At 40.8% G+C, this 25919-nt stretch overlaps 1 protein-coding gene across 3 annotated transcripts in view; it reads left to right on the top strand.

The window, feature by feature from the left end:
• Positions 1-6762: 6762 nt before the first annotated feature.
• Positions 6763-25919, top strand: part of LOC145357784 (protein 4.1-like) — a 204977-nt gene continuing 185820 nt past the window's right edge. Inside the window, exons 1-2 of one of the 3 annotated variants that reach the window (XM_080211268.1) lie at positions 6763-6877; positions 12788-12874. The gene's annotated coding sequence lies outside the window, so the exon portion shown is untranslated. The other 2 variants (XM_080211270.1, XM_080211269.1) reach the window with 2 other exon arrangements.

Raw genomic sequence — 25919 nt, 5'->3', positions numbered from 1 at the left:
TAAATGTGAATTTACATATTGTGGTTTTTTTTTATCCGGTGTTGCACATGAAAAGGATGGAATGTCCATGAGCTGTCTCTTTCATCCCATTGCAAAGATTGAGTTTTCTATTAAGCAACAGACAACTGTGCACATTTTTGAAATGAGTTGTGTTGAGCACCATATTGACAAGGGCATTATTGCACATAGTGAATGGATGTTCAAAGTATGCAGAGCAGGGAGATCTTGACATCAATCAGCATGCAATGCCAATTTGACACCAGCTGTACTAATTTGGAGCTCAATGTTCTCTCTTAAACTCACTCAGCCAAACATACATTTAGGATCAGAAACGACCTCCCACTAACTCTATTTAAAGGAATCATCAGCTGTTGATACTGCTGCTGGCTGAACTTCTTCTGGCTGCTATTCCAATTTCAGAAGTGTTTGGGGTTTAGTATAAAACCATATAATCATAGAATCCCTACAGTGCAGAAGGAGGCCATTCAGCCCATCAAGCCTGCAACAATACCACCCAGGCTCTACCCCATAACCCCACATATTTACCCTGCTAATTCCCTCTGACACTAAAGGGCAACTTAACCCACACATCTTTGGAGGAAGCCAGAGCACACAGAGGAAACCTAGCCAGACACGGGGAGAACATACAGACTCCACACAGTCACCCAAGGCCGGAATTGAACCGGGTCCCTGGCGCTGTGAGGCAGCAGTGTGAACTGTGCCACTCTAAGGTAGGACTCAGCATGACTTGAAGAATGAACAGAGGCCACGTAAAGCAGGAAAAACTGCTGGAAAATGAAGGTAGATGAGGTTAAGATGAGTTCTCAGCAGGAGGCGACATCCATCTAATGTGCTTAAGGAGCAATTCTCTGAACTGAACCTCAGTGAGGAGCAATATGAGATATACGCGCTTCAGTCCAACTGAAGCCCCAGACGAGGATGTGGGCTGCATTGTCAGTGGCTGTGAAGGTGACTGTGTGGATGAATTCTATGCACCTGGCTTTTTCCAGGTTGGAGCAGGAAATATTTTCACTCTCACAATTAACTATCCATCGTTGAGAAAGGAGGTTATTGACACACTCTATTCTTGAGAGTTAACTGCATTTAATTCTTTCTTGAGGGAACAAAGCAGGTGGAGTGAATATAGGTGTCACTAGGATTTTAGGCTTCCATACGATACAGGCTGCCACTGACTGCATACACATTGCATTGTGGGTGCTGCATATCAACGTTGTCCTAGGTATGGTAAAGCCGCATTGTCCAAGATGACCGTAGGTTGCTCTCCCCTTTGAGGGAGAGAGCTGACTGGTGGTGACTGATGGTCACCACAATTCAAGCGGGGGACAAAGTTGAGAAGGTGGGCCTTCATGAATAACCTCAGCCGGTGCGGGAATTGAAGGCACGCTATTGGCATTGCCCTGAATCACTAACAAGCTGTCCAGCCAACTGAGCTAAACCAAACCCCTCGAACTTTGTCCTGTACTGGAGAGAAAAGGAATTCCACTTCCTCAACGTCCAGCTAACGTGTGGCTATGGCCAGAGAGTCACGCAGGTTGCTCATTGACTGGTTTGCTGGCAGCAGTCATGATGGCCAATCTGCTGTGCCAGCTGCATTTGAACCACTGCAGCAAATGAACGAATGGCCACTGAACAACAAGGGCCATCCTCTGACTACATGGCCGATGACTCTGACAATGCACTACATGCAAAGAATGAAAGTCAATCTTCCGCATAAAATGATCTGACCATCAGTGTGCTGAAGCAACATATCTGCTGGCTGGACCGCTTTGGAAAAACCCAACAATATTCACAGAGTGTCAAGATTTGTGGGGGTCTGCTGCATGCTCTACATCTTTACTGCCTGATAGACAGCACTTGCCACCAAGTAAGCTGCTCAGGGACAAGAGTATGAGCAGGAAGAGGAGGAAGAGAGGAGGTCTCACTCTGCCCTGATTGTCTTAAATATCAGTAACCAGAACTCCAATTTCCCCAATGATAAACTATTATACACCTTACCACTCCTCTGTCATTGACCATCACTCTGTTCATTTGGCCACAAAATAAAAGTAAAATCCACAACAAAATAAATATCCAAACTAAATTTATAAATATAATCATTCCCATTTCAAAGATCAATTAATCCCCTCATTTTGCATTCTCTTAGCGCCTGTCTTCTGTGTGCCTTTGCCTGTCCTGGTGTTCCTATTCAGTGTTACCCCAATGGCTCCGGCAATGCCAGTGGAAGGTTGCTGACTTTGGGTGGAGAAGACTTCCCTTAAGAGTGGCCTTGAGCAACTTGGGGCTGAGAAAGAGCAACTGTAGACTGAACCATCTCAGTATGGGTGGCAGCAGTCTGGACTGGCCTTTTGACAAGCAACTATAAGGGCACTGATGAATTGACTGAGGTAAGAAGATGATTGCTGCCTTCCTGAGAGAAGACTGTGTATTGGTGCTCATTGAAGCCACCATTACTCCCCTGGAGTGACACCTCCACCACACTGTTTGGAAACAGAATCCTGGAATACAGTGAAACCCTGTGATCCACACCCATAACAATGGCAGTCTGAGCTTCCAAGGCAGCAGGCTGACCTTGCACAACAGCAATCTGAGCTTCCACAGGAAAACTGGGGAAACTGCTTGTGCTGCAATGGAAGCAGACATGCTGGCCATCAGAATGCTGTGTCATGCTTGGGTCCACAAACGTGCTTATGGAGTTTTATACTGGAAAAATATTGACCTGCATAGTTACCTGCTGCCATTGGGTTTTTGGGTCTGGAGAGTCCCCTGCAAATGTGACATTATGGAACCATAGAATCCCTACAGTGCAGAAAGAAGCCATTTGGCCCATCGAGTCCGCACTGACCCTCCAACAGAGAATCTTACCCAGGCCTTACCCCTGTAACTCTACATATTTACCCTGCTAACCCCTCTAACCTATATATCTTGTGACACTCAGGGGCAATTTAGCATGGCTAATCCACCTAACCTGCATATTGCTGGACATCTTTTTTATTTTATCATTTGGGCATCATTTTACATCTTTCCTATGTTCCACTTCCTCCAAAAAGGCCTCTGTGGAATGTTGAAATCCTCTGAGCAAAGCCCTGTTGCCCAGGTGAGGCACAGTGCATTAGCAGAAAGCAGAGAGACAGGAAACTTCCTTTGGAGGTTGGAGGTGGAGCCCTCCATGCTTTTTGACATTAACTGTAGGTTTTCTGACAACCTTCTCAGCATAGCAAGCTTGCAGGATTTCACTGTATTCCAGGATACTGTTTCCAAACAGTGTAGTGCAGGTGCCAGTCTAGGGGAGTAACAGTGGCTCCAATGAGAACCACATACAATCTTCTCATCAGGAAGGCAACAATCATCCTCTTCAACACACTTCCCATTGAGGTGCTTGTCTGAGTTCTCTGCTGCAGCGCACTGATAACCCATGCAACCTTTGTCTCCTATCCTGGCTGCAGGCCACTCATATGCCAGATTTCTCACCATGTACAGATTGCACCTCTATGCTATCCTCTATATATACAATGTCAGTCCCTGAGTTCGTGCCTATGAGTGTGAAATCAAGTGATGGTGCATCACATCATCATTTTCTTCTTTCTGTCCCTCCCCTGTCTGAACTTTTTCAATATCTGAAAGGAGAAAGATGCAACAAGAAAGTTGTGGTGGAGAAACGGAGAATGTAAGTGATGCCTTCTTACATCATCTGCAGCTTGTAAATAAAAGACTATGAGATAAGGAATAGAAGAACGATTAGATATAAAAATATTTGATGGTTTGAGTTTCTCCATTGGCCAAGAATTTAGCAATAGTGGTCCCGGTAATGACCAGCATCATCTTCTCAATGGGAATTAGGAAATGCAGGTGTGACTGTCCACCTCCATTTAGTTCCTGCTGCCTCTGGTTGTCAGCGTCCTTGTTCTCCAAGGGAATTGTATCAGGGAATGTCATGCAATCTGTTTGGCTGATATGACTGTCATTATTGAATGTCTGGCAGTGTGTGCAAGCTGTGAGATGTGGGTGTGAGGTTTGCAGCAGTACTAAGTATACAAGGGTCCAGTGGAGCTTATAACTGTTGGCTATGAGTCATGATTGATAGAGATAGTTGGTTGGTGGCTGATGTGGTTGTAACAAATTGAGGAGTATCTGAAAGTAGTTTTTGCAGCTGGTAGTGTTTGGTATTTGAAGATGTATTCACTGATCTTAACCACTTTCATAATGTAATTGAACTTCCTTCTTCACTGCAACCAGGTTCTTGAGCCTTGAATCCTGACATTGAGCATTGCAGCTATCTGCTCCCACTGCCTTCAGAATATATCTCTGAAAGATTTCCTGCGGAGGCTCTCCCACTTTCCATCTCCTTCACTCAGGTTTCCAGTGCACATGCAAAAACCTTGGAATCTACTCCCTCCCATGTTGTGCCATTATCCAAAGTGAAAGATCCCATGGCACTGTTTCAAAGAGAAGCAGTAAGATTCTCCCTGGTGGTCAGGCCAATATTTAACCAAAAACAGATTATTTGGTTTTATTACATTTCAGTGTGTGATTGTTGCATTTCCTAAATTACAATGGTGACTACACTTCAAAAGTAAATAATTGGTTATAAAGTTCTTTGAGACATCTGATGGTCATGAAAAGAGTATTTATTTTATTTTCTGAGATTCGACTCACTTTTGGCATGACTGCTAGAGTTGCAATGCACCTCTTCTTTCAACAGTGCAGGCTACCAACATAAATCATTAACAATACTGGCATCTGCTCAAACATCCAGTCAATCGACAGTGTGGTTAGTACTGCTGGACGTTGAAATCTCCCAAGCCAACTTGCCCAACATCAAGGCGCTAATCACTCAAAACTAGCTCTGCAGGGCAGTACATGTTGTTCATATGCCTGACACTAGATTCTTGAAGCAACTGCTCTACTTGGAACTCGGTCATTGCAAGCAACTCCTAGGAGACGGAAATGTTTTAGGGGTCTTCTCAAGGCATATCCAAAGAAGTCTAACACGCTGATCGGAGTCCCTAACTTGTGACTGTTTGAAATGGCGAAGGCTTATTAAGGAAGGCACTGAGCCTATCAAGAGACTTTGTTGGGATTGTGCAGAGGTGATGCTGAGGCATCAGAGGGAGGGAAGAAGGGTTTGAAAACCTATTGTCCCAACCTTCATGCACCACCTGCCTTGTATGTGGCAAATATGCAGATCACAGATTGGACTCAGCAGCCATCATTGAACTGGAGTGGAAGCAAGTCATCCTTGATTCTGGGGGATTATCTAAGAAGAAGATTCATTCACAGAATGTGAACATCACTGGCAAAGCCAGCAGTTATTACCAATCCCTAACTGCCTTGAGAAGGGCAACTTTCAGACAACTCAGTGGCTTGATAGGCCATTTCAGAGGGCAGTCAAATGTCAACAACATTGTTTTTGTCTAGGAGTCTCACATAGGCCTGATGGGGTAAAAGTTATAGACTTTCCCTCCTAAGGGGGGTTGGTGAACCAGATGAGTTTTTATTACAATCCCATTATTGCAGTGTTCCCATTACTGTTACTTCCTTTTTATGCCAGAGTTATTTCATTAACTGCATTTAAATTCCACAGATGCCATGATGCAGTTGCTCATAATTCCAGAGCATCAGTCTAGGTCTCTGGATTACTAATCCAATAATATAACCCACGCTGCAAACATTGCTGTGATGATGAGTCTGGTGCCATGCTAAAGACCACAAGTAAGAAAACTAAAATGTTTCTTATATTTTAAAGATTTAGTTTTAAACAGATAGATGCTGTGGATTGCCTTAACACTGCATTACCTTTCAAAGTTTTTTTATAATAAATGTGGGTAACTTCATACAAATGTATTTATTATTTTGATTTTAGATTATAAATGAAACACGTAGAAAGAGAGCAGGATGAATAACATTTTAAGTTTCTCCAACAAATCTATGTCGTGCATCTCTTCTTTTGCATCTTGTAAACTATGTTTACAATCGAATGTTAAAAATGTGAATACAAGTAAATCATTTAAAACTGTCTTTTAAAGCTGGTATTTTTATTGAAGATGAATGGAGAAAACAAGGTAAGAAGTCTGACAACACCAGGTTGAAAACAAGTCAGGCACCAGTAATAAGAAAATACAGAATGGCCACATGACAAACGCTGGATATATAGTACAAAATACCAGGTAAGTATTGCATAATTAAACAGGTAAGCTAAAGTTCATACAACACAGTAAGCCATGCAGAGGTTGAGATGATGTCATGAACCACAAGACCGACTCGAAGTAATGTTCTCAATGTCATCTTAACCCTGGGGCGTTTTACTGTTTTGGAACACAGAACAACCTGTACCACTGTACATAAATATAGTTGCAATTTGTGTGGCTGTGTCGGAGGGGGTGGTGCGATTGTTGACAGAAGCAGGTATCATGTTACGCAACATGCTCAGATCAGCAGAGTCCGACAAAGATTGGAACTGAAGCTGCATTGCACCGGGCTGTTATACGCAGTGAAGCCTGCTCTCGCTACCTCCTCTCCCTCCGGCACAACATCATTGCAATGCAATGCAATGCTGAAGAGCTCCCCTCTTTGCTGTCACTCAACCGGATGAGTAACAGGGGGCAGGGGGCGGGGTTACCGTGGAGGGACAGGGGGCGTTGCCCCTGTCGGTTTGAATGATGGCTAAATTGACCAATGGTGAGGGAGAATCGGCACGTCAATCAGCGGCGATGCGGCCAATCGGCAGTGAGGGGAGGCGGGCGCTCGGCGTGTCGCTGGCGAAGAGGCGGTTTAGGCCGGGGGAGAGCCCGAGCGGGAGACGCCAGGCGGGCGGGGGGGAGAGAGGAAAACAATTAGTGCAGCATCCGATCCCTTCCAGGTAGGACTTTTTCTGACACTGGCCGACATCTCTGAGGCGCTCGGTGCTGCTGTCACGGAGATTTGATCATAAAATCCTGGGCTTTGAGGTGGGTAACTAGGGGCCGACGCTGGTTGCTAGGGCATCTTTTCCCCTGCTCACCTGCAGCGGCCCAGGTGTGTGGAGGCTGGGGGGCGGGGGGGAGAGTGAGGGCTGGGGGGGGGGGGTGAGGGACGTGACTTAATTCCACCGCACCCCCCCCCCCCCCAACTCTTCATTGAGAGTTTTTTTTCCCCGACCTCCGACTTTTAACAGGAGCTTTTGGATCTTGTGCCTGAGATGGAGAGAGGGAATGAGTGAAGGGAACGGCAGCAGCAGCACTGCGGAATTTGCACCTCAGTCCCTCCTCCAGGCAAAAGGAGGGAGGGAGGGAGATCACAGGCACAATTCTAGGGGACACCAGTTTCCTACCGATGGGTAGAAATTCTACAGTTGCAAATTTTCCCACTATTTCAACGCCAAAAGTTTTTTTTAAAAGTATTTATAAACCTGAAAATTGCTGCAGCCTCCAGTAACAGTATTTGGAACATTGACAAAACCGGACAGGATAAACTGACAGAATTGGGTAGAGCGATTTATACTGAATGATTCCCCTCTAGCTTTCGTAATATTTGTTTGGCCCCAATAAAATCTTAATCTGATCCCCACTGTAGTGGTAATGCGGTTGCTATGTTTCCGTTAATCTCAAGAAACGAAAACATTTAATTCTGAAGGGATGGTTCTATATGTGGCAGCAAAATTTTCGTTTAGAAAAACGGCTGATTCGTGTTAGTTTTTCTTGGTGTAACTTGCAACAAACTCAACGCAAACTCAGATGTTCACATCTAACTTGTTTCTGGGAATGCAGCTATTGAACAGCTATAAAGGTTGAAAGCTTTGTTCAAACGTGCACGAGTGATATTTGATTCTTAGTGAACGAGTTAACGTTAGATTCTTGATGTGCCAGCTGAATAAGGGCATCTGTGTATCCATGACAGTTTTTAACAGCATTAGCAGAGTTCTAATACACTGCCGTCTGCTGTCCGTAGATAGCTGGTATTATTGATTTTGTGGTTTTACGCCTTGAATCTTCTCAGTACGCTGTTTTTTGGATTTTTTTTTGTTTCAGCGGTTGTTTCTTTTTGTTCCATTATTGAAACTACGTGACATTTTATACAAATTAATACCAATGCTATTTAAATGAAGTTTCTGAGACTTTAATGCCTAGCAGTGTGGTCAGCTGTTAATTCTGGTATTCGTTGAATACGTTTTTCGGGAAAACCTTGTTTGTTTTGTTCCCAACCAGATGACAAAGTGACTTAACTCTTCTGGGTATATCACTCTGTGTTTACGTATGACATCATATACTCTATCTCCATTAATAGAAACAAGATTGTCCAATCACTCTTGTTCAACGAAAATAATACATCCATAATGTATATGCTTGGAATGGTCACTGATATTAATTCAAACCAGCAGTGAATTTTTCAAGGCGGTTTCCCCCAGCGTCTTCAGTACTTGGTGTTCTTTTAGAGCTGAGTTAGAAAAGAGGTGCAACTCTTCCATGAAGTTGAACTGAAATGTCAGGGAAACATTCCTTTTCAAATAAGATCTATGCTTATGAAAATATATAAAAGCAGAAGCATACACATCAATATCTAAAATGAAACTTATTCTAAAAATATTCAATTATAGTCTAGGGGTGATTAAAAACCATTAATCCCCCTTTTTAAAATGTTTCCCTGCCTGCTGTCTGCAGATAATATGGAGGCTTAGCTCAAAACACAAAAACAAACTAATTAGCATATAATCAATACACTGACATGAAGGGGATTCAAGAAAGAACTATACTTGCTGTCTATGCTTATGCATATTTTATTATATCTTAAATTTCACAAGAATGATAGGTTAGTGGATATGTCACTGGACTAGTAATCCAGATGTCTGGAATAATGATCTAGAGACCAAGAGTTCAAATCCTTCATGGCAATTGGGGAATTTAAATTCAGATGTTTAAATTAAACATAAAAAGCAAGATAAAAAGCAAGCTTGATGGGCTGAATGGCCGCCTCCTGCACTGTAATGATTCTATGATAGTACTGATCCCTGGGAAACTTCACTACGAACTTTCCTCCAGCCCAAAAATATCCATTGATCGTCACTGACTGCTTCCTATTATTCAGCCAATTTTTTTATCCATGTTTCTACTGTCCCTTTATTCCATGAGTTACAACTTTTCTCAAGTCTGTTGTGTGGTACTGTATGGAATGCCTTTAGGAAGTCTATGTACATCATGTTATGAGCATTACCTTCATCAACACTTTTTGTTACCTCTTCAAAAAACTCCAGTAAGTTAGTTGAACATGATTTCCCCTTTAGAAATCCATGCTGGCTTTCCCTAACCAAGCCATATTTCTCCATGTGACTATTGATTCCATCCCAAATAATTACCCACTACTGAAGGCTAAACTGACAGGTCTGTTATTCCTGGGCTTATTCGTACAACCTTTTTTGAACAAAATGAATATCACAATCAGTTGTGTCAATGAAAGTTGTAGAAACTGGATGGATAATTAGGTAGTTTTATCAGTTTGAGGGAGGATGAGCCAGCATAACTTATTCCATTGCCTATGTCCTGAGTAACTGGTCAGTTCTATATCCAATAGATGTGGTATGAGAGTTAAACTTGCAGCATCCATTTGAAATTTTACTTGCTATTTTAGGAAGTGGGAGATATCACAAGTGGACCAGAGCTTTAAAATGATAGTTGAAAACTGTTAATGTAAGTCATTGAAGATAAAAGCTGTTAGCTGCCAAGAATCCACCAGCTGAGCATTGAAGCCTTGACTCTTTATCAATAACAAAACTACAAAGTAGTTTGATACAAACTGCAAATGGATTTGGTTTGAGCAGCAATGCAATAGAATCTAATAATTATATGGTCACAAAAGTTAATAATTGTTCTGTAAAACAATAGCTCATTAGATACCATAATATTGATTGGAATTGATCATGGTTATCATTTTGCTAGTACTTCCTCATTCTCGGTGCACAGTTGCCTCCATTATTAATATGTAGAAGTTAGCAAATGAATGGATTCTGTGGATAATCGTGTGATTGCATTGTTGGTATAGAAATGAACAGTATGCTCTCCAGAATATTCTGAGGGTGGCTCAGTAATTGTCCTGCTGAGCAGTACTGCAGAAGGTCATTTGGTCCATTGTGCCAGTGCAAGCTTTTCAGCTGGCACTATTTACTGTCTCATGGGGCTAAAATGCTTCATCAGAAGTGTGGAGAATTGCATCAGGCTTAAAAGTAGCATTAAAATAAAAACAGATTTCTTGAATTGTTCAACTGGCAGCATCTGTGCTGAGAGAAAAGCAGTTACTGTTTCAGGTAGTTTTAGTTCGGATATCTGGCATTGTTAATATCAGAATTAGCATTGGTCTTTGTAATATAAAGGTGTCTAGCATAGCAAGGGTTAATATTGGACTAGAAAACAGTACCGTCCATGGTGTGATGCAAGGAGACATATGTCCAAAGACTAGAGTCAGTTGTGGACTGACAGAGACTAGTGTAGAAGCAAGCATGGAATTAGCTCATATGTATGTGCGTGCATAGTTTTGTATTAACAATAAACAGTTGATGATCAACCATATAAGATTCAGAATTGCTTTAGACCTATTGAACATACAACAGTCTTCTAAACCGAGACTTATACAACCACTCTGACACTCCAGTTTTATTGCTGTGCACATGGACAGCTGGTATCTTTTTAACATTGTCTTTAAAAGTTTGAATTATTGGGCCAGCTGGTCTGTGGCACCAGCCAAATGGATTGCAGTAGCCTTTTCCAGTCTGGTTGATTCTATCTTCCAAAGCTGTACAACTAGTAGAGTCTTGGCAAATTCACTGTTCTCCCATCTGGATGAAAAATAAGATGCAAGTTTTTCTTTATTTCTAGTTGGCTGTGAAGCTCTTTAGAGTCTTGAGCTCATGAAAGAAGTTACATGAATGTAAATTATTTCTTTACAATGTATCATTGCTGTGCTAGTTAAGAATTATTATGCTATCAATCAATGCATTATGTAATTAGATGTTATGTATTATGGCACTAAACCATGACTCTTGTTTGGAGAACAATTGCAGGCAAGTTGGGCTAAATGTTCATCTTCTGCACCCTAACAATTCTGTGATTATTTCATCACTTATGTACTTCCTTCCAAGGAACGAAACTAAGGAACGAGTGAAAATATAGAGCCAGATCCAGTGTGGAATACAATTAAGCGTTGCTGACAAATACATGTTGACCCCTTTGATTTGATTATTGCTACTTCCTTCTATCTCGCAGATAGTCACTTCATGTCCTATTAATTCTGCATTTGAAGTTAAGGTCCACAGTACTGTTCAGAGATATTCTGCAAAAAAACTACCCAATTTATTTTTATTCTTTTGACAGAACATGCTTATTGTTGCATTGGTTGTATGACATAGATTGGAAATGTATTGCCCTCCATATAACTGTATCCCCCTCCACCCTAGAAACCATCAAGAGCTCTGTGTCTCCAATTCTGACAGCTATGCATCCGATGTTACCTTTGCACGGCCAGCAATGATGGGACATTCTGCTGTTGTCACCTCCTTCCTCATCAGTTCTCTGCCTGAAGGCAGGTCCAATCCACAGCACCATGACCTTGACCATGGGAAGGGCAAGAAAGCAGGTCCTGAATCCACCCCAGCCAGAATGGGGATTGAATCCTGTGCTATTGGCCTGCATCTGATCCACACCAAATTCCAGTCAACTTGTCCTCCAAGGATTCCGAGTAGCTGTGATAACATACACTTTCACATACGTGTTGTGATCCAGAGTTATGAATAGTGATGGTAAAGGCTTCAATTTCAGTTCCATCACACAGTTGATCAGGGAACTCTCCTAGTTTTGCTGTCTGCTGTAAGCATATGTTGGAAGTATTTACAAGTTGGTGGAAGTATTTACAAGTTGGTACTCAACCTGTTTGGCCCATTATGTACACGCCTTCCTTGGCTATCAGATTCTGGAGTTGGACTTGTACTTGGAGTTATGGCTCAGAGGCATCACTATACACTGTGCCGTAAGACCTCCATTCAACTGTCTATGCCCTGAGCTTTAGAATTTGCTCTTCAAATCTCTCCATCTCTTCCCCTATCACAGTTGATTGTCAGATGAGGGCTGAGCTCAAATCTGATTATTTTGCTTTTCTGGTGTCTGATCACACAACAGTTATTCTATTGCCAGGAGAATATCCAGGTGGATTTGCCTGCTTTCTACCATATTTTATCATGCAAAACAACTAAATAGTTTGAAGACTCTGTAAATATAGAAAAATGTTTTCTCTGAGCCCCTGTGGTTTCATTGGGTGTGTAAGACAACTGTTTAGTGTGGCAGTGTGTGGGGGAATGTTTATTTTTTAAGAATTTCTGGCTTTAAATTTATCCCAACATCACATTGAGGATTATCAATGAAGGCAGTTGATTGTAGTGTAAAAGATCAGGAGCTATTCTGAAAGCAGGATATCACTGCTTAATATCACGAGAAATGTGATTGTTAAATCATTGTCTCATCAATGAGACATGTCTCATTGTCAAGATTTCTTGGTGTTACCAGAACAACAAACATGTACAGTTTCAATAAACAGGAATGTGATTTTGCATTATTGACCTGAATTATGGAGTAAAAACAAAAATGCTTTCTTTTGTATGGTTAATTTGGCAAAGCATCAGAACATCCCTTTATCAAACTAATTGACAATGAGATTCAATCTATTTAGTATATTTATGACTATGAAGAATCCAGTTATTTCTGACCATTTGCACTCTGTTTTAACAATCACTTTCTTTTGAATTATTTTAAAGGAAGAATTTGCAGAAAATAAGGCAGCCTGTGAATTTATTCTGGAACGTTGACAGAACTTTCCTAATCTAAATTACAGGATTGTGACTGTGTAAGTATAAGATAACCAACACTATCTGACAATAGTAATCATGTACTGTCAATTCCTGTCACTCATGACCCTCTCCATCATGAATTCATTTATCCACATGAATGTGTATATATACCAAATCATGGTTTTCAGCCGCAGAACTTCACTCATCTGCAATTTAGACACTTGTGTTCAACTGTTAAACTCTCTCATTCTTCTTACTGTCTTTATGCACATGCAAGTTCACAGTTTGTGATTTCACCCATTGAGGTTTCATTGGAACGGACCCCCGTCAATGATAGGAGTTGACTGGAATTCATAATATAAAGAAAAAGCCTTTTTCCATTTTTATCATGAAGTAAAATATTTTTTAAGTTGAGTCACAAACTGTTGAAATAAGTATTCCGCATTATAAGTGCATTTATTATTCTGGTCAAAACATAAAAATGCCAGTATCACAATAAGAACATAAGAAATAGGAGCAGGAGTAGGCCATCTAGCCCTTTGAGCCTGCTCTGCCATTCAGTAAGATCATGGCTGATCTGAAGTGGATCAGTTCCACTTTCCCGCTTTCTCCCCGTAACCCTTAATTCCCTTGTCTGTCAAAAACCTATCTGCCCATGACTTAAATATATTTAGCAAGGTAGCCTCCACCACTTCAATGGGCAGAGAATTCCCTTTGAGTGAAGAAGTTCCTCCTCAACTCCGATCTAAACTGCAACCCCCCCCGCTTATCTTGAGGCTGTGCCCTCTAGTCCTGCTATCCTTTCTAAGCAGGAAGAATCTCTCTAACCCTACCCTATCCATCCCTTTCATTATCGTATATACCTCTATAAGATCCCCCCTCATCCTTCTAAACTCCGAGTACAGACCCAGTCTATTTAGTCTCTCTTCATAGCCCAACCTCCTCATCTCTGGTGTCAGCCTAGTGAACCTCCTCTGCACTCCCTCCAAGGCCAAAATATCCTTGCGCAAGTGCGACGACCAAAACTGCACACAGTACTCCAGCTGCAGCCTGACCAGTACCCTGTACAGTTGCAGCAAGACCTCCCTGCTTTTATATTCTATCCCCCTCGCTATAAAGGCTAGCATTCCATTCGCCTTCTCGATCACCTGCTGCACCTGCAGACTGGGTTTTTGCGACTCATGCACAAGGACCCCCAGGTCCCTCTGCACCGTAGCATGCTGCAGCTTTTCGCCCTTTAAATAGTAATCCCTCCTACTATTATTTCTGCCAAAGTGGATAGCCTCACACTTGCTAACATTGTACTCCATCTGCCAGGTTCTCGCCCATTAGCTCAACCTATCCAGATCCCTCTGCAGACTTTCCACACCCTCCATGCAATTTGCTTTACCATTCACCTTTGTGTCATCAGCAAATTTCATCACCCTACACTCAGCCCCCTCCTCCAGATCACCTATATAAATGGTAAATAGCTGAGGCCCCAGCACCGATCCCTGCGGCACTCCACTAGTCACCAACTGCCAATCAGAATAGCACCCATTGATACCTACTCTCTGCTTCCTATTAGACAACCAATCCTCTATCCACGCTAACACCTTACCCCCAACTCCATGCACCCTAACCTTCTGTAGCAACCTTTTATGAGGCATCTTATCAAACGCCTTTTGAAAATCTAAAAACACCACATCCACCAGTTCCCCTCTGTCTACTGCACTAGTCACATCCTCATAGAAATCCAATAAATTTGTCAAAATCCAATAAATTCGTCAAAGTGTGACGCAAATGTATCAGTAAAACTCTGCTGCTTATTTTCCTTTTGAGCTAACCTAGCAATAAGGAGAAATGTATTTTTCTAGTTCTAATAATGGGACTGATGTTGAATTTATTGTTTTTGTACTTCTGACATTGGTACAGTATGATATACGAATTCAGTCTGGTGAATTGTCATCTTAATTGTTTGCAAAAGGTTATGACTCATCCTACAATTTATCCTCTTGGTCTCCATGCCATATGCATTTAAAATAATTATCAGCTCTTGGCCAATACCTATTTATGTTTTATTTTCTGAATTGAAGTTGTAGGAATTTATGTGATATCCATTCTAATTGCCAAAAATACCGTAATATTAATAGCTTGAGATTTTATTAGGCAATGCCAATAGTGTCATGTCTTTAGGCCCCAAGTAGCACTTTTACAGTGCACTGTATCAATATTGGGTCATAGTTATCTAAAACTAAGCTTCAAGTTGAAATTTATGTCTGTTTAGTGATACAGCTTTGCTGTTGGGTTGCACATCTGAAATAATATTTTTCTTTCATTTTTCCATGAAACATTCTGGATGGAAATCGGCAATGTATGGGTGGTTCATTCTGATGTCTGTCATTTTGGTGAGTATGGAGACTATTTGAATGCAAGATTTACAGAAACAGTTCCAATAATGTTGTAGAAATATTTTTGTTGTATTCCTGGCTTTTATCAGTACAATAATGAAGGTTTAGTTGTTGGGCATGAATTATTAAATTATGATTGAATTGATCTATTGAATGTTGGGCCTGAACATTTTGTTCCATTGGATGAAAATTATTGAAATGCAGTGTTTGACCTGGAATTTAAAATGTCAAAACATACTGTACACTCATATTACAAAAGATCATTACTGTTGAAGCAAGCACTAGGTTGTGCAGTTACTGTATTTTTAATACTGATATATAATGCATTTTTTAATCAAAGTGGATCATGGCAAAGATAATATGTCATTTAAGTTTTGCGTCCTTGTTCTCAACCTCTTTTTGGTTTTTGGTGGTCCCAAACTCAATGTTATGAACCAAACTCAACATCAAACCTAAGACCTCTTGTTTCCTTGCATATAATCAAGCAACTTTATTTGAAGTGATGTAGAGTGTACTACACTGATAATGTGACTACATGTTTTACTCCTTGATATGTGTACATTATCCCACAATAGTTTCAATTTCTTGTTATGTGTTCCTTTACTATTTTATTGTGTCTTATTTTGGACTAGGTTTATAGTCAAGTAGACCACAAATTTGTAAATAACCTAAACTTGTAGCCAAAAATTGAGAATAAAAAATGTATCTTAGCATACCTTTGCCAGTTCTATGAATAAAAAGCATAGAGGGAAAAAGTGCAGCAGCCCATTGAAATGAGTTGTTTCACTGCTACACTGGTGGCCAGTATAATTATTTACAAGGTTATATGAATTCTTTCTGCTCATGTTTGGTGTTTAAGCAAACCATAAATAAGTAATTATAAGCTGTCATTTATTTTGGTCCCTCAAAACAACTTTACAATTTAGATTTGTAATTTTGAACATTAAGATATTCTGAATGTTTGCATTCAAATTAGATGTTTTCTTAAACAACTTTTAAAGAACAACGTGCATCTTTTCACTTTGTTGGCTTGGTTGAATTTACAGTTCTGTACCTTTTTCAGTTTTAGCTGTACCATGGCCATATATATTTGCAAGGAAGGTATATACATTATATAAAATGTACTTGGTATATCTGAAGTTTATTAGGGCTCTACATCTTTCAATTATTAATGCTGTTTACAAATTACACATTCATAATTAATTCAGTGGCTAGTTTTGACTATAATGCTGCTTTTCTTTTGCTTGTTCAGGTGGACCCTGTTTTATGGGCATAGACTGTTGACTGATATAGGAGGGTCTTTTTTTGAATGAGTATTACTGGAATTTAAAGTGTCAAAACATACCGTCCACTCATAATCATCATTGGTGAAGCAAACACTAGATTGGGCAGTTGCTGTATCTGTAATATAGTTATGTATTGTGAATTTTTTACCAAGGTGCATCATAACAAAGAGCATACAGTATGATAGAAACATTTTTATAAAAATTCTGTTATTATAATCAGCTAGATTCATCATTTTCCATGTAATTATATTTTGTGAGATGATTGTTGTCTGTGATAAAATCACGTTCTCATTTGGGTACTTTCAAACTTGTGTATTTTTAAATTTCTTACCATAATATTGTAGTGAATTGTTAGAAGATAGCATCCCAGTTTGAGGAATACTGATGGTTCCCGTTTTGAAAAATTTACTTCAGGGACATATTTTTTTCCAGGTAAACAGATATAACGCGTAACGGAGCATTCATCCACCCCCAGTTTCGATTAAACATATTCCCCAGTTGCTCAACTTAAGAGAATACAATTGCTAAAGGGCCTTTGGTGGTATTTACAGAATAGTGTTTGATTATAGCTGATTTTAATGAAATAAAACAGAAAATGCTGGCAAAACTAAGCAGGTCTGGCAGCATCTGTGGAGTGAGAAACATAGACATTGTTTTGTGCTCATATGACTTCTTCAGAGTTAAAGGGAGGAAGAAATGTGATGGATTTTATATTAATAAAGAGGGAATGGATCAGGTGGAGCAAAATAGAACATCAGTGAAAGTGTGAAACCAAAAGAGAGAATGCTGGATAATCTCAGCAGTTCTGGTGGCATCTGTAAGGAGAGAAAAGAGATGATGTTTCAAGTCCAGGTGACAGTTTGTCATGCAAAGAGCATCTGGACTTGAAACATCAGCTCTTTTTTCTCCTTACAGATGCTGTCAGACCTGCTGAGATTATCCAGCATTTTCTCTTTTGGTTTCAGATTCTAGCATCTGCAGTAATGCTTCATGCCGTTAGTGTGTGCCTAAACTGGACAAGATACTGGGCAAGACGACAGCTCAGTGACTATCGCTGATTGCTGTGCAGACACATGGATTTGGGCCAGTGTCTGTGGGAGTTTGTGCATTCTCTCAGTGCTTGCGTGGGTTTTCTCCGGGTGTTCCGGTTTCCTCCCACACCCCAAAGATGTGCTGTTAGGCTGATTGGCAGGAATAAATTGTCCCTAAATCAGATTCCCTCAATCTGGATGGCCATAAAACATTAGACAGGGGTCATGGGTGGAGAGGGGGACTGGTGGTGTTGAGATGGCGGCGCGGGCTCTTTGGGCCAAAGGGCCTATTTCCCAGGCTGATTTTTGTTCTTTGTTCTTTGTTCTTTGCTTTTATCCACTGGAAGTGTGAGCTAGGAGAGATTGTACAAAGACGTTTAGAACAGAAGACAGGGGAAGTGTGAATGGCAGTGTAAAGGACCATAGGAGGCACTGGTATTGACATACAGGCAAGATAGCAGAATGTGTTAACGGGAGAACAAAGGTCAATGCAACACTGCCATTAACATAAAAGCAAAATACTGCGCACACTGGAATCTGAAACAAAAACCAAAAATGCTGGAAAATCTCAGCAGGCCTGACAGCATCTGTGGCGAAAAAATAGAGCCAACGTTTTGAGTCTGGATGACTCTTCATCAGAGCACTCTGTGTCAGAACGTTGGCTCTAACCTCTGCCCACAGATGCTGTCAGACCTGCTGAAATTTTCCAGCATTTGCTGCTGTCAACACTTTTTCTTTCCCTTGTGCCGTAAACATCTTTGTGCAACTTCCACTGGATATTTCTATTTTGTTCCATTTGCTCCCTAACTGTATAAAATCTACCACAGTTTTCCCTCTCCTTAGCTCTGCATAAGAATCACACGGACTTGAAACATTGGGTAGTTATTTTAAAGATGGTAGGTGATCAGCGTTTGCCAGCCCAAGAGTCAACACCGAACGTGCAACTGCCAACTCTTGAACTCCCACCTTCATTGAACGCTCACTTGAGTGTTGATTTGGCAGTGGGGTGGGACTTTCAACTACCTTTGGAAGAAAGATTCCTTTGGGAGATGTTGGCCAATCAGATTAGCCAACAGCTCTCACACCTGGTCAGGTACAGTGCTGCAGTGGCCAGAAACAGTACAGCAACACTCTACATGGAACTAAATCCCAGGACCACATATAAGGTGAGTCCCTGGGGGGTTGAGAGAATTTGCAGTCACTGGGGTAAGTTGGGGTGAGGGGAGTGGGATTTCTGGAATTGCAATGTTCTGCAGTGGAGGGTGCCCCAATTCTGAGGGGGCTTTCAGATTGAGGTACCATTCTCTCCTTCCTGCCTGAGATGGAGAAATTTATTTTGGTCAGTTACCTACCCAGCCTGCTGCTACCAGCCTAAAAATTGAGGCTGAGCAGGAAAAGGCCTGTAAGTGGTCACTTAAAGGCCTTGGTGGATGATGGGGTGGGTTTTCTGCCTGAGGGACAATGTAGTTGCACAGTGGTTAGCAGTGCTGCCTCACAGCACCAGGGACCCAAGTTCAATTCCTGCCTTGGATGACTGTCTGTACAGAGTCTACACATTCTTGCTGTGTCTGTGTAGGTTTCCTCCAGGTGCTCCAGATTCCTGTCTCCATCCAAGATGTGCACGTTGGGTGGATTCGTGGCCTGGGGAATGGGCCATGGGTGGGGAGGAGGGAATGGAAAGAGCATAAAATTGTGCCTATTAATTCTGTTTCCCTCGCCACAGATGCTGACAGACCTGCTGTGTTTTTCCAGTATTTTCTGTTTTTATTTCAGGTTTCTAGTATATGTAATATTTCTTTTTATTCTGGCTTTAATGTGTTTCCTTAATTTAATTTGTACTATTGAAGTATGATTCGACCACTGTTAGCTATGGAAATATAGATGTATATTGTGAATTCAGGGAGACTAGAAACAGGATTTTATCTTAATTAATTAACCTCTGGATACTATAATCAGTGGAATCCTATATATTACCGAATGATGAATAAATATAGCCTCAAAGGTGTTGAGGAAGTTGTTTGGCTTTTCAATTAAGGTTTTTTTCATAAAAGTAAATTACTGCAGATGCTGGAATCTCCGAATATACATGTACAAGATACACAAACCTAATAGGGTTACTTGACAGTAGAAGGAAACCCTGGCTTATGTTTCTCCTTTTTCAGCAATCTCAGCACAGATTGAAGATCCAACCTGGAAACTTTCTGGTCTGTATTTAAAAATACAATATGCTTTACAGTACATTAGTTGCATGCTGTGCAATAAGGATCTCACCTTCAACCCACCCCATTTCAAAGTGCTTCTTGGGTCCCAAAGAGGTGTGGTCCAACTTCTGGCTGTGCATCAGGGAAAGTTGAAGATTCATCAAGTTTGCAAATCTGCCGAATTTCTACGAAGTGACTACTTTTGCCCAACTATTTCAGAAATATGTTCCCCAGTACATCTGAAAAAATATCTATTGTGAAGCTCAACACAAACTGAAGGAACATATCTTCTGGTTAGGCACATTACAGCCTAACACCCGAACACCCATTACAGTCTCGACATCGAATTCAACAGCTTCAGATGATTAGTTCTACCCCACCTCAACCTCTTTGTTTTAATTTTATTTAGTTTTAACTGTTCTCTACCTTTTATTTCTCTATTGTCTTTCTTTATTTTCTCCCCCTTTGGTTCCCCTTTCATCCTTTTTCTCAATCTTACACTTCTCCCACCCATCTCCCCCTCCCCCCAAATTATCATCTGTCACAGTTTACCCTGTGATTTCAACTTCTCTGCTGTTTGGTCATCCACGCCTTCCATTCTCTCTATGGACTGCCACTAGCAGCCTTCCCCCTTGGTTTTGTGGCTATCTTTCATTCCCTCACCCTACTGTATAAATGTCTCCCATTTTCTGTCTTTACGCTTTGACAAAGTGTCACCTGGACTTGAAACATCAGCTCTTTTCTTTCCTTACAGATGCTGCCAGACCTGCTGAGATTTTCCAGCATTTTCTCTTAAGTTTTTTAAAATTATCTTTTGAATTGAATGCTGTGCTCTTTTCAAAATGTCTTAGTCTGCTACTTAATAATCTTCGTTATCACTAACTTTTGACTTGTGTGTGTGGTTAATCACTTCTGACAAATGTTTCCTTTTTCTTCCCAGAGATACTGTATCAATTCATGTTTCAGTTCCATGTGATTACTGCATTATGTTACTGTTGTATATTAGATGTTGCGATTTAATATTTCCAATACTTTATGACTCCTTAGCACTCCACGATGTACTTTGTCTCTTGGCCAGTGCTAAGGGCACAGGCTGTCACTGCCAGGGTGCCCATGCCCAGGGGCACCTCCTTCCTGCTGCCTGACTCCTTGGAGGGTCCCGATTGCCTCCCCTTCATTCCGGCGGGGTCTCTTGCTTGTTCCTCAAATGTGGGGAGCTAGTGTAAACCCCACCAGAATGAAATACTCCTGGCAGTTTGGGAGATTCGATCAGGACCCGAAAGTTTCTGATAATTAGATTTAAAATACGTTTTAAAAAGATTCAAATGACTTACCTGCCTTCCCACCAGTTTCCAGCATGGTCTGACCAGCAACTGTTCGCTGGCTCTGGGAGATGCACACAAGTTCCCAGAGGCTGCAGCTGGAGTACTGTGTGCAGTTTTGGGTGCCGTACTTACGCAAGGATATTTTGGCCTTGGAGGGAGTGCAGAGGAGGTTTACTAGGCTGATGCCGGAGTTGAGGGGGTTGAGCTATGAGGAGAGGCTGAATAAACTAGGCTTGTACTCGTTAGAGTTTAGAAGAATGAGGGGAGATCTCATTGAGACGTATAAGATGATGAATGGGATGGATAGGATAGAGGTGGAGAGACTCTTCCCGCTCAGAAAGGACAGTAGGACTAGGGGGCATAGCCTCAAGATAAAGGGGGGGGCGGTTTAGAACGGAGTTGAGGAAGAACTTCTTCACTCAAAGGGTGGTGAATCTCTGGAATTCTCTGCCCGTTGAAGTGGTGGAGGCTACCTTGCTAAATATTTTTAAGACGCGGGTTGATGGGTTTTTGATAGGCAAGGGGATTAAGGGTTATGGGGAGAGGGCGGGAATGTGGAACTGAGCCACGACAGATCAGCCATGATCTTATTGAATGGCGGGGCAGGCTCGAAGGGCTAGATGGCCTACTCCTGCTCCTATTTCTTATGTTCTTATGTTCTTAAGTTCTTACGTATGCGCAAATCCCAGTATACAGCCAGCAATGGGCATCTCCCACTGCGACCTGCCAGAAAAGTTGCAGGTCACGATGGGAGAATCGTGGCCCATGTTTCTGAAGTAATTGGGCACAGAAATTCAGCAGATTTACAAATTTGATAGATCATCAACTTTCCCTGCTGCACAGCCAGAAGTTGGGTGACATCTCTTTGGGATGCAAGAAACATTTTGAAATGGGATGGGATGGGTTGAAGATGAGATTCTTATTAGACAATGTGCAATGGATGTACTGTGGATAGTGTTGTATTTTTAAATATAGACCAGAAAGGTTCCAGGTTGGATCTTCGATCTGCGCTATTACCTACTGTAGAGAGCCACTGTTAAATTTTACTTTTGGTTCTAGGTAACATGACCAATGCTAATATGATAGTGTTTTTCTTGAACTGGTGCAGTTCCTGAGGTCATAGAGATACCAGAACTTTCTAAAAATATTTCGCAGGATGTGGATGTTGCTAACTAGGCCAGCAATTATTGACATTGAGAAGGTAGGGAATTTCAGGATTTTGGAGCCAGTTGTTTCGAAGAAGCCAGTGTCTGCCTTGCTCTTGCATCCATGGCATTGATAATGATGACATTAATAAATTTGCAAAATGGTAAATGAACGCAGATCAATGTTAGGTAATACAATTTTGGTAGGAAGAATAAAGAGGTTATTTATTACTTGGAAAGTACAAGTCTAGGTGAAGTAGAGGAACAAAGAAATCTTGGAGTACCAATACATTAACTACTAAAGATTGTATCACAGGTTAGGTAGACCATTTAACAATTAAGTAAACTAAGCACCAGACTTTATTGCTAGAATGATAGTATTGAAAAATGGGGCAGTCATACTCGACCTGTATTGAAATTTGGTTAGATCATACAGCTAGCATGGTTACCATATTATAAAAAAGGATCTAAAGGCACTGTTGAGAGTGCAGACAAAATTTGCAAGAATTATACCAGAAATATGTGGGTATGCATATTAGGAAAGGCTTGACAAGCTGGTTCTCTTTTCTCTTGAAAAAAGACAACTGAGGGACAACCTAATGAGTTTTTAAAATTATGAAAGGTTTTGATAGTGTGATTACAGAACAAATATTTCCTCTTGTGGGGAAGTGCATAATTAAAGGTTATCAATATAAGGTAGTTACTAAGAAATTCAGAAAAAACTTCTTTGAAAATGTGAATTCTCTACCACAGTGGTTGGACCAAATAATATAGATGCATTTAAGGAAGAAGACACTAGTTACAATGGCGGATTTTGATGAGAAAGATGGGAGGAGGCTTGAGTGGATCATAAGGATCAGCATAGACTGGTTGGCTGAATGGCCTATTTCTGTGTCGTATAACCAATGCAATCCTATGTTATGGCTGATCCAGCAAAGTTTCTCATCAACAGTGACCCCTTGATAATGTTAGACATTTTGATGGTCGTGTGCAGGCAATAGTTGCTCATTTCTTTCTGGAGATGGTAATTTTTACCATTTGATGCCAATGTTACATATCAGCCTGGGTGTAGATGTTATCTAGATCCCCCCATAGGCTTCATCTGTTCCAGGAGTTGGAATGGATCAAAACATTTACATTAAATCACTGGGGAAGCAGTTGGAGATGGTTGAGCCATGGACAGTGCCTTGATGATCTACCAGCTGTAGTGATTGGCCTTTGTCAACTCTTATCTACTGAAATTATTTTTCTGTTCATTTGAGTTTTGCAGGGGCACCTTGATGTCATATTTGGTCCATGGCTTACTTACTGGCGATGGCAATAATTTTTGATTTTCATCAGTTTTTGTGCCATGTCAATGTCAGGGCTATGATACTGTTTGGAGCTTATTTAGTCTTAGTGAATAAAGGCTCAGTTACTGTATCCAGATTAAAATGGTGAAGGAGGTATGGGGGGGGTTTGGAGAACATTTTCCTTCTGCAAGTTCAATTAAACCTGAATCAGTTAAAAGAAAACAAGCAATTAGACACACGTGAAAATTCTGTCAGATTTTTGAATCACTTAAGAGGGTATCTAAGTGGTATAAATAATTAATAATTCATTAATCGAATATTATACATAATTTAGTTGAAATGTCCAATAAAATTTTTTATGACCTTTCTGTTGGAGACTAGAACATAAATTTCAGAAGAATTTTATTTGGTTGAATTCATTTTGTTAACATGAATAATCAGCTATTGCTTTAAAATTTATCTAATTTAGAAAGAATCCTGTACATTTTGTATATATTATTTATTCCCAGGATGTTGAAAGAGGTGGCTACGGAGATGGTAGATGCATTGGTGGTTATCTGCCAAAATTATATAGATTCAGGGACAGTTCTTGGAAATTGGGAGGTGACAAATTTAACCCTATTATTTAAAAAAGGAGGGAGAGAGAAAACTGGGAACTACAGAGTTATTAGCCTTATATCAGTAATAGGGAAAATGTTTGAATATGTTACAAAGAACATAATAACTGGACAGTTAGAAAATAACAGGATTGGGCATAGCGAACATGGATTTAAAGAAAGGAAATAATTTATAACAAACATGTTGAGCTTTTTAGAGGAAGTAACTAGCAGAATATATAAGGGGGAACCTATTGTATTTGGATTTTTGGAAGGTTTTCAATAAGGTCCCACACTAGAAATTAGTAAACAAAATTAGAATATGTGGGATTGGGGCAATATACTGGCAGGGAGTGAGAACTGGTTAACAGTCAGAAAAAAGGAGTAGGAATAAAGGTGTCATTTTCTGGTTGGCAGGGTGCAACTAGTTTGGTACTGCAAGGATCTGTGCTTGGGCACCAGCTATTCACAATCTATATCAATGATTTGGATGTGGGAACCAAATGTTGAATTCCAAGCTTGCTGTTGACACAAAAATTGGTGAGAATGTGAGATGTGAGGAGGATGCCAAGAAGCTTTAAGGATATTTAGACAGATAATGGCAGAAGAAATATAAGTGGAAAAATGTGAAGCTATCCATTTTGGTAGAAAAAAACAGAAGTATAAAGTATTTGTTAAATGTGAGAAATTGGGAAGTGTTGCTATCTAAAGGGATGTGGGTGTTGTTGCTCATAGGTCACTGAAAGTGAGTGTGCAGGTACAGCAAGCAGTCAGGAAGGTATCTGGTGAGTTGGTCTTTACTAAGGATTCGAGAACAGTATTAAAGAAGTCTTGGTGCAATTGTTTAGAGCCTTAGTAAAGTAAAGTTTATTTATTAATCACAAGTAAGGCTTACATTAACGCTACAATGAAGTTACTGTGAAATTTCCCTCATCACCACAGTTTGGCGCCTGTTCGGGTCAACGCATCTAACAGCATGTCTTTCAGACTGTAGGAGGAAACTGGAGCACCTGGAGGAAACCTACGCAGACACAGGAAAATGTGCGAACTCCACACAGGCAATGACCCAAGGTGGGAACTGAACCCAGATCCCTGATGCTGTGAGGCAGCAGTGCTAACCACTGTGCCACTCTGCCACCCACACAGCACATATGGCTGAACCTGAAGTTCAGGTTCAGTGGTAGTCTCCTTACCTAAAGAAGGATATATTTGCCTTGGAGAGAGTGTGCAACAAAGGTTCATCAGACTGATCCCTGGGATAATGGGCTTGTTCTGTGGAGAGTTTGAGAATATTGGGCCTAAGTTCTCCAGAGTTTGAAAGAATGAGAGGTGATTTCATTGATTTAGATTGCAGGAAGTATGTTTGCCCTGCCTGTGGGGAGAGGGGGGTGTCTAGAACCAGGAGATAGTCTTAGACAGAGTAAGAGCTAGGCTATTCAGGACTGATGTGAGGAGGCATTTCTTCAATCGGAGGTTGGTGAACTCTACCCCAGTATGGTTCAAGACCAAGATCAGTAGATTTCTAGATATTAAAGGTATCAATGGATATGGATAGTGCAAGAAAATAGTGTTGAGATAGAAGATCAGCCGCGATCCAGTTGAATAACAGATCAGGCTCAAGGGGCTGAATGGTCTACCTATGCTCCTAATTGATGTTCTGGTGTTTCATTTAATATATCTGTGATAGCCACAAGATGGCAGTACAATGAAAAGTGAAAGTATTGCATATCTGGGATGAAATCAGATTTTCTTCTTCCTGTCAGTTTTCGCTGAGCCTTCCTCTTCGATTTAATTCTTTGGGATGTGGTTTCATAGGCACATTTTTCTGTTTAG

This window comes from Carcharhinus amblyrhynchos, chromosome 24 (genome assembly GCF_965287045.1).
Source record: "Carcharhinus amblyrhynchos chromosome 24, sCarAmb.v2.hapA, whole genome shotgun sequence".
Taxonomy (NCBI): domain Eukaryota; kingdom Metazoa; phylum Chordata; class Chondrichthyes; order Carcharhiniformes; family Carcharhinidae; genus Carcharhinus; species Carcharhinus amblyrhynchos.
The sequence above is the reverse complement of the archived record's forward strand: the minus strand, read 5'-3'. Positions and strand labels throughout refer to the sequence as shown.